Below are 8050 nucleotides of genomic sequence, written 5' to 3' on the forward strand. Positions count from 1 at the left end.
GTGTACTCTGCTTCCTTGCTGTCCCTGACACTTTGGTCAGTTTGTTTTACTTTGCTTTGAGTTTAATAATTGACAAATCCTGAAGTGGCAGCTGGACCAACTTGCTGTGTACCCAGGCAGTGAGGGGAATGCTGCTGAACAGCAGTACATTTCTGTCACAGTGATGGCTTGCTTGAGGGGTGGTGGCAAGTGGTACAAGAGTAGGAAATGTGTTTTCCAGATACTCAGATTTAACCCCTTTCCCTTCTTTCTCTTTCAGGATTTCTTTCCATCTAGCTCATGGGTAGAGCCCTCTACATCAATACACACGTAAACAGAGCAAATGTGTTTGTTTACCAGCCTTTGCACAGGAAAACCTTCTGGCCACTATTTTTTTCATTCTCTTTTCTTAGTTACATAAATGAAGGGAAAATGTTCCCACATATAGGTTTTGCAGGAAATGGGAAGTGGGTGACAGTGACCGGGGCTGTGACCTGGCAGACCTTGTTGTCTAATGTAACGCGATCTCATGGTGCTGAGGAGAAAAAAGGAAGAGAAGTCTAGCCCTGGGACTGCAAATCACAGGCTGTGATGACAAGAGGGGGGCTAATAAAACTCAGCACCCTTCAGTTTTAAATTAAATGAGTGGGGTGGGGAGTGGGGAATGGATAATTTATTGCCTAGAGATATCCTGGGGTATTGCTTTCCTAGAAATACCTTTCACTGGCCTTTAGCATTTCAGTGTCAGAAATCATGAATACAGCTTTGAGCTGTTAAGGTTTTTCTTTGACTTAATTGTACCTGTTATAACAGCAAGAGTTAAGCAGTGGAGGATGGGAACAAGAAGACTTTACATTGCCCATGATCTTGTCTTGTCACCTTATGCTCTGACTGCCCCCTTCCTGAAGGACATCAGTACTGCCAGAAAGAAAAGTCTGGGATGTCCAGGGGGTTGAGATGGCATGGATGGCACAGGTTTGTGATGTGGAGAAAACATGCCATTGCTCTGCCTCTCTTCTGACCACTGGCATCTGATTTTGTGTTCAGGACGTCACAGGAGCAAGTGAATTTTGTTGGACAATGCTGCTATTTGTTGGCAGACTGGTCTGTTTTTGCAGTGATAGTGAACAAAATAAATTTGCTTTAATATATGCTCTTGCATACACAGAGACTCACTAAATGAACTCATTTGATTGGAATGAGTGCACAGTCCATCAGCAGCTTGGCATGCCAGGACATGCCAGGGCTCCTGCATCCCGCTTGGAGGAGTGGCTTGGTCACTTCTGTTTTCCTTTTTGGGGGGATTTTGGGGATTTGTACTGCAATTTTTAAACAAAAATAACCTCATAGGAATAGACAGTCTTTGGGAGCTTCAGAAATTCTGCCGGTGTCGGCACTTGCTGACATCTCTTTGTAACAGCAAAAACAGGCTGCAAGCTACAAAAACATGAGTCCCCACACAAGACAACACAAACTTCTTTCTATTTGAGCTGGAAATGTGTGTCTTTTCCAAAAGATTTGGAAAAATCCTCTACTTCTGGACCCAGATTTTTTTTTAATTTCATTAAATGGAAAATGAAAAGGAAAATTAATTAAGACTTTTTTGCTTGTTTAATCTTCCTAGATGGCTAAGCTCAATTTTTATTGAATCTTTAGGAAAAGATTCTTGTTTATTTAATCTATCTGATTATTATTATATTTCTGGTAGGGTGAACACCAAAGAATAAATGAAAGATAATGAAATAAACAGAGCCAAGTGTGACTGTGCCCTAGAGCTATCCCATCACAATATATGAGCATGTGTTTCATCATTCCAAAGCAGAGATTTCAGGACTCAGCTGGCACCAATAAAGAGGTATCACACTGGGAGAGAGAGCTGTCACTCTGCTGGGCTGCTGTCTGCCCCCTGCTCTCTGCACAGGGCTGAGGGAGGACAGCTGCATCTCCGTAGATTGCTTACCTCCTACACATATCCAGTATAAACTCACTCACCACATCCCATTTTGCTGAAGCTGTAGAGCTCTTTACATGTCTCGAACATAAAAGCTGGCCACTTTCAGGGTTGTGCTTGGTACAGCAGGCAGAGCAGCTGTTAAAAGCACAACTGGTTTCTGAAGTACCTGCTAAAATCTGCCCTCAGCAGGCTGCCACCACTGCTGCTTCCTCTCCCACATAGCTGCAGCTCTCCTCCTCCTCTTTACCCCCTTTGGCAATGCCCCATGAGCCCCTGTGGTAGGAAATATTTAAGTATATATAAATCTAGCCCTCATAAAAAAGTGGGCAAGTTGGTCATCCTCTCACCCATCCTGTTGTGACAAATTGCACTTGGCCGAGTTGCTGCTGTTTTCTATGCTGGGAAAGCCCAGGGAATGAGAAAGCCAAGGTGTCCACCCTGCCACTCTGGCCTCTGCATGGTTCGCAAGACAAGCTGTCGTTGTTTACGTGGCTGCTTACAGCATCTTTGCACTGCGTTTTGGCATAGGCAGATCCATGTGCTCCATATAGTTTTCTGGCATAGTTTAGCCAAGTCAAAGAGCTGTGAATTTTTCCTTCAACTCCAGACAGAGGGCAAAATGTTGAAGACTTTCACACTGAAAAAGTTCATCTTCAGGTGAGCCAAAGCTTTCAAAATTGCATTTTTGTGGATTTTCTATACACCAAACATGGATCTGGTGACTTTTTGTGCTTCTGCAGTCTGAAAATAATAAATATCTTTTTTCAACTCCGAACACACTTAATAAATCTTTTTCTCACCACAAAATTCCTGAGAAGCAGAATGAGTTACCTGCATCTTACAAATGGAAGACCAGACGCAGATGGTCCTAGATAGGCTTGATCCAGTATTATGTGTATCATATTAATTTTCCCAGCCTCCATTTAACTTAGTGATGTGTAAAGAAAATCCTACTCTGCTTCTCCCCAGATGAAAAGGACATTAATTTTAGCCAAAACCCACCCTCACATCTGGTATCCTCCTGATACCAAGAAAAAGAACAAAGAGACAAATGTTTGCTGTCCTGTTCATGGGCAGGGTTAATGTGATCGTACATATATCTAAATACACAGAATGAAAAATCAAGGTTAAAGAATAAATTTTCAGAATACCAAAAAGTAAAAGACAATAGAAGACTGACACAGAAAATACTTGCTCATAGAGTGAATGTGATTAGGATGGGATCCATCCTGGAAGACTTCTTATGAAAGACGAGAGTTTTCTCCAATGGATGCAGCCCTTGATACAACAGATACGTTAAGAGAAAGTTTATCAGTGTAGCAAGTAGTGTAAGTGAATAAAGAGCAATTCATATTCTCAGAAGATGGCATCTAGGTGTGGTGGACCTAACATTACTTAACTATTTAAACATCCCTAAACCTGCGATATTGCGCCAGAAATCTTATGAGTCAAAGACCTCTTATACACCTTCTGATCTTGTATATCCTGTTTCAAGTCAGGACTTCAAAAATATTGGGAGAACAGCCTTTCACATAAGCTTTTTCTTTCCACTGCTGGCTGTAATCCAAAAGGGTAGCAGTCACTGTATGCTTGAACACTAAAAGTATATTGAACCAAAGCAGAAATCCCTGTCAGAAGGGGTTGGGGCTGATCATGGGTTGGTTCTGACCACCTGTGTTGGTGCCATTTGTAAGCAGAGCAGTACTTCTGAAACAGAAGCCTCTATTGCATATTATATTAGTATGAAATTTCTTTGAAAACTAGCAGGATTCTTCCTGTCAGGACTATTATTTCATTTTTACTGTTGAAATTAAAATTTAGTTGCAAAAGTGCTCTTTGGAAATAGTGTTATTGTAATTATCTTTTTTAAGGCCTTAATCCTATACCTTGCAAAAGTAAATGTATCCTCTTTTCCTCCTGGATAGTCGTGCACTACAGCGGAAGTATCAGAGCTGTTCAGAAATGCAGCACACCTGCAGTTCTGTCCAAGAGGTGTTTTCCAAATGCTGCCAGGGTGGAGTTAACATCTGGTTAAATGTTAACACAGGGCTTGGTTCCACCATTTTACAATGTGTAACCTGTTGCAAGTAAATGATAAACTGTTTAGGGTGCAGCCCTGATTGCCAAGTGCTCACATTTCATGTTGTTACTCCTCAGAGAAAAAGCAGATAACTGTCACTTGAATGCAGGTAAGCAGAAAAGATGCTGCATATTGATTTCTTACTCTTCTAAAACAGGCAAGAAGATAACAATTTCAGTGCAAACTATATTGCTCAGTTTAATATTTTCTATATATTTTTAAGTCAACAGCACAAAATGCCAAATCAGAAACAGGAGAAAGCTTCCTGTCACTGTAGGACAGAGCCTGTAATGCATTGCTTCTTATTCCTTAAATAGCACAGAACTTTCACTCCTTTTGTTCCCCTCTGTTTGCCCCTCAACCAATCAAAGTGTTAAAAACTTGAGCAGAGAGGCTAGAACTGTCTGCACCTTGGGCTGGCCAACCTGAAATGTCAGGCTTCCAACACAGCCACCCTGCTCTCCTGCCCACACCACAGACAGGCACACCAGGTGCAGCTGCCGATATACTTGATGAGACCCCATGTGTCTTTGGGCTTGATGAGGTGGCCCATCAAATGGGCTCTGTTATGACTCACTGTGGCAACTCTGACATCCTACATCCTTGCTGAGACCCTGACTTGGTGGAGGCAGGGGGCAAAGACAGCCTGTGTTCTGTTTGCCTTATTAGCTAATTAGTGGGATGAGATTCAGGAATAGTTAAATATTCATACAGTGAAGAGGCATTTTCCAGCTGTGCTGACCAGGACAAATACTGCAACAGCCATTAATCTGTGTCCCAGGCTGGAAGCTCATTATGGGCTGAAGTCACTGTCTGGCCCACTTGAGCCCTGTGGAGGATTGTGTAATCATCATACGTGTTCATCATTTGAGGTGAGAGGGAAGGGCGTCACCTTCCTCCGAAGCATCCGGCACCTGCACCGGTCAGTGGCAGGATGCTGGCTGCGGTGGACATGGCCGTGCTCCAGTATGGCAAGAGTTACACGCCCTCCACTGAGTTAAAACTGCTGATGCAGCCAGATGTCACCTCTAGCCGGGCTTACCCCTTCTCTATGCACATGCCACGCCTAACAACACCTATCATCTTCTCCAGCCCCTGAGGAGAAGACTCAACCTTCAGGTAACTTTTTCCTAATGTGGGAGCTCTACCCTCCTTCCTACAGACATTGGTCTGAATTTGTTGCCAGCATGTCCCATGAATTTGTGATCATAGGTATTCAGAGACTTCAAGATACAAGTACCGAAAGGCAAGAGGATATAGTGGCTGCAAACCTGCATAAAATAGCAAGAAAGTCAGCACTGCTGACAGGTGCTTGCTTTCTGACCTAAATTTGAAATTACTTCATCCATCTTTAGATGAGGAGGTCTTACATACTTCACTATTAGGGCTCTTCCTTGTTTTCCTATTTGTATGTGTGTGTGCACATTTCCGCTGTTCTCTCTCACCCCTGTTTCTCCCTCTACCTCACATCAGTGTACACTGCAGATTTCCTCTCTCACTTTTATAAGCTGCCAGAAGTGAAGTGACCTGGTTACACATCCAGCTCTGCAAGCTGCCTCAGCAATGCTTTTCCTCCCTCCCTGCAGCAGTTTTGGGAAGCAGTGTCCTCCGCCTTTCGGTGCATTTGAAGCAGGGGGTTATGGTCTGCACCACAGCTCACAGAGCTGACATCTGCACTCACTGCCTTGTGACAACTCTATTATGAAGACTGTAGTCCCTGACTCCAGGCAGAAACCATGGAATAAGGTGATGATATTATTAGTGGTGTTGTTATTAATATTATTATTGTTGTTATAATCAGTGTGAGCTGCTGACAGAGTATGCCTCTCCAGAAATAACTCATTAATTCTGAGAGTTGCCAATGAGAGGGGCCACCCAGAGCCCTGATCTGCCAGCACTTACGCAGCAGGATGCTCGTGTTATCAGTGAGGAAATCCACACGCTTGACTCTACGTATGCAAGTGTCCTCACTAGTTCCTGAAGGCAGTAAAAAGAGAAAGTCCTACCCATGCTCATGCAGTGCTCTTAGGAATGTTTGCTACGGTAAGATGTTCCCGTCTGTTTCTGCTGTTCTAAATAATAAGTCGATTTACCGTCACTGAGACTCAAACTGACCCTCCAGCAGTTCCTCATAAAACTTATTTTGCCTCTGTTTTCAAATGTCTTGGTTATGCCTGTAATATGCCTGTAATAAATTGTACTCCCAGATCTTTATGGTTACACATAAACCCAAAGACTTTAATGTAACAGCTAAGATTTTAGGAAGTTTCTTGTCACCATGCTAATATCATGGATGTTAGAAAAATAAAAATCACACAGTCTATTTTTTGGCTAAGGTAGTTATATTTTCATACCAGTCTAGATCTAACCACCTAGAAGTTAGTAAGCGTATCATTTGGGAGGGCTGAGTGGAAATACAGTGATTTTTCTCTCTGTATTTGTACTAAATATTTGCACTGTTCAATTTTATTTCCATGCCTTCCACTATTTTTATTTTTTCAGATTTATAGCATGGAGCTAGGTAGGGAGACCTCAGGGAACTGCAGCTTAAGAACTCAGAGATACTTCATGATTATTCTGTTTTTATGAAATTCCTTGTTCCACGTTAAAAAAAGGCAGTTCCAAACATGCTGCTCATTTATGGGATCCTTGCAGAACCTGACTCACTTTCAGCCACTACAAATGGGAAAATACCTCCAAAATGCCACCAAATGAAGCAGGCTTTTGGGACTGCATCCTAACTGGGAATAATCAGCACCATGCCACCATTGAAAGCTGTTGTAGTTTGGGATTATTATGTAAATTCTCTCCCCTGCCACTAACTGCCCATGCCAGCAGTTAACAAAAGAAGCAGTTAACTACTGATCACTTGGATGGGGGTAGGTTTGTCTCTTTTGTTTTTTGGGGACATCTTTTTTTCTTAGCTCCGTGGAAGGCAGGAGCGGTGGCTGCCGAGGAGAGAAATGGCTCTGCTGGCACTGCTGGGGCTTCTGGCTGAGCTGCTGCTTTTTTTTCCTCGCCGTGGCTGTTTCTCTCGGTTCCAGCATCTGGGATCCCGGCCTCTTGCAGTCTGACCACCGCCTGCACTGACCACCGCCTGCACCGTCACAGTCTGCCCGCCCCGGCTGGGGAAGTGACCCAGGAGAGAGAGAGGTTTGCAGCTGCTTTTGCAGGACACGTGGAGGTTCCCCACTTTCAGCTTTCTTTTTCCTTCATCTGGGACAAGAGACACAGAGTTCATCTGAGAGCTAACCACTCGTCTGTCTCGCTGGAGAGGGACTGGGAATTACTGGGAACTCACTCCGCAGCCAGCCGGACTGTGACATTTGACACTGCTTAAGTATAACTTTCCTCCTGGAGGAAAACCTGCTGGGTTTTGGTTTTGTTTTTTTTTTTCTTTCTCTTGTGGTGTTGGGGAAGCGGTTTGCACTAGTCTGTTTATATATAGCAGTTAAGAACAGTTCTCCTTCTTCTATTAAAATTCCTTTTTTCTTAAATTTGATAAAGAGTGGCGTGATTATTGTGGAGAAGGCCCCCTCCCCCGCTTGTGGGTAAACATTTTGGGTTTTTTTCCCCTCAAACCAAGGCAAAAGCAGAGACACTTCATGTGACCTCAGAATTCTGCTCTTCATTGGAGAAGCATATGAAGCTAAATACAGATGGCAAAGTGTGAAGCAATCTCATTTCTTTAGGCAAAGGGAAGGGACAATGAAAATTACCTGTCTGTGATAAGAAACAACATAAGAAAAAGGACTGTTTTCTAGAGGTGCATTATATATTTCACTCCCAAGTGCAGGGGTATGGGAAGACATGTATGAAATCAAATACAGAAGTTTTATATTCGACACCTAAAAGATGTAAAGATTTAAAATAGAACCCAAACCTGTCAGATGAGGCCCTTCTGGGTTAACAGGCTCTGCAGGCAATTGCTGAGAAGGGGGTGCTGGAGCACCCCTGTCTCCCTGATCACTGCTGTGACTTTATGGGCTCACTGCTCTCTGTCTGTACCCACAGAGATGCCCCCACATCAGGGCAGA

General features: G+C 43.3%; 1 long non-coding RNA gene across 2 annotated transcripts; it reads left to right on the top strand.

Moving 5' to 3' along the window:
• The first annotated feature begins 4041 nt into the window (after positions 1-4041).
• On the top strand, positions 4042-7478 carry LOC139668399 (uncharacterized). Of its 2 annotated transcripts, XR_011697048.1 has the most exons (4): positions 4042-4122; positions 4795-5132; positions 5600-5759; positions 7058-7478. It is a non-coding gene; the product is annotated as an uncharacterized lncRNA (long non-coding RNA). The 2 variants fall into 2 exon arrangements; XR_011697047.1 differs by lacking the exon at positions 7058-7478 and having other exon boundaries at positions 5600-6390.
• The last annotated feature ends 572 nt before the right edge of the window (positions 7479-8050 follow it).

This window comes from Pithys albifrons, chromosome 2 (genome assembly GCF_047495875.1).
Source record: "Pithys albifrons albifrons isolate INPA30051 chromosome 2, PitAlb_v1, whole genome shotgun sequence".
NCBI classification, from domain to species: domain Eukaryota; kingdom Metazoa; phylum Chordata; class Aves; order Passeriformes; family Thamnophilidae; genus Pithys; species Pithys albifrons.